Genomic DNA, 1,298 nt, shown 5'->3' on the forward strand with positions numbered 1-1,298 from the left:
GCAAAATATCCCAAAGCCACTCAAGCTTGGAGAGTATGAAAAATTGATGATAATGTGGTTCAAAGAACAAAAGAGGGAAGGCACTACTGTGAATCCAGGGTGCAAAAGCAGAGATCAAGAGGACTCTAACCAACTCATTATCAGTTACCAGATTAATTCTTAATTCTAGACAGTTCAGTAGCTGACTTTTGGAAGTTGACTTCCAGGCTTTTCTTCCAACCTTGTGAGCCACAAACACATGCTCTATCTTCAAAAGCAAATCATTGACTGGTTTCAAGCTAGTAGCAAAGTTTGTTGGGAATGTGGTTTTGAAAAGTCCAGTTGATTTGTTCATTTGACATCATACCCAGTACATCTGAGCAAGAGCAAACCAACCTAACACCCTAACCTAACCATGGCCACAACGAGCCCTACTGGATCCAAGGGCCCAGCAAACCTCTCCTCTCTTCCATCAACTTCTGACTCTTGTCCCCATACTCCTATGTGCACTGTGGGAAATATTTCTCATTTTGGAACGCAGTTCGATGGCACCTGACAACAACAAATTATCTACGGAGTCTTGGTGTGGCGCTTTTGGATAATGCATCTCAATTCTTCTCTCTAGTATTTATAATTTTGTCTCATTTTCTTCACAGGTTTTTTTTTAAGCAATGTTTGGATGCCTTTGACATTAATTTCATGTCATTTCAATAGCTCGAGCTGTTAGAGCTACTAATAGGTACAATGGTGGCTTAATTTGAAGGGAGGCAAAATTGTATTTCCCAATGGTTCTTTGATCCTTGGCATCATCTGGGACTCACAAATGATATCAGCAAAGATTTGCTTGCTGTGTTAAAGGTAACACAATCATAAACAACAGTCCAAGACTTGCAAACAGAACAGAATATATCAGAATGTAATTATAAATTAAGTGGGCATTGGTGATTCAGTGGTTGCTTTCTCACCTTAGATACAGGAGAACCAGGTTGGATTTTGGACAAACCATCTCATATTACCCACCACCTCCTGTGTCACTGTCAGCCTGTGAGGGTTTATGACATGCAACAAATTTTAATGGACCTTCCACATTAAGATAAACTAGTAAGAATGGCCTTGAATTTATTTCTAGAAATCAGCCTATAAAAACACTATGGCGTAGAACTGCATACCATTTAGTTCTGCTATGCTTGGGTCTCCATGAATTGGGGATAAACTTGACTGTAACTAACAGTAATATTAGCAAACTGCTTTTAATATTGTTATCAGTACGATAGAAGCACGGTGGCTTTGTAGAATAAATACTGGACTGTAATCCACAA

The sequence above is a fragment of the Chrysochloris asiatica genome, unplaced genomic scaffold (assembly GCF_000296735.1).
Source record: "Chrysochloris asiatica unplaced genomic scaffold, ChrAsi1.0 scaffold00044, whole genome shotgun sequence".
Lineage (NCBI taxonomy): Eukaryota > Metazoa > Chordata > Mammalia > Afrosoricida > Chrysochloridae > Chrysochloris > Chrysochloris asiatica.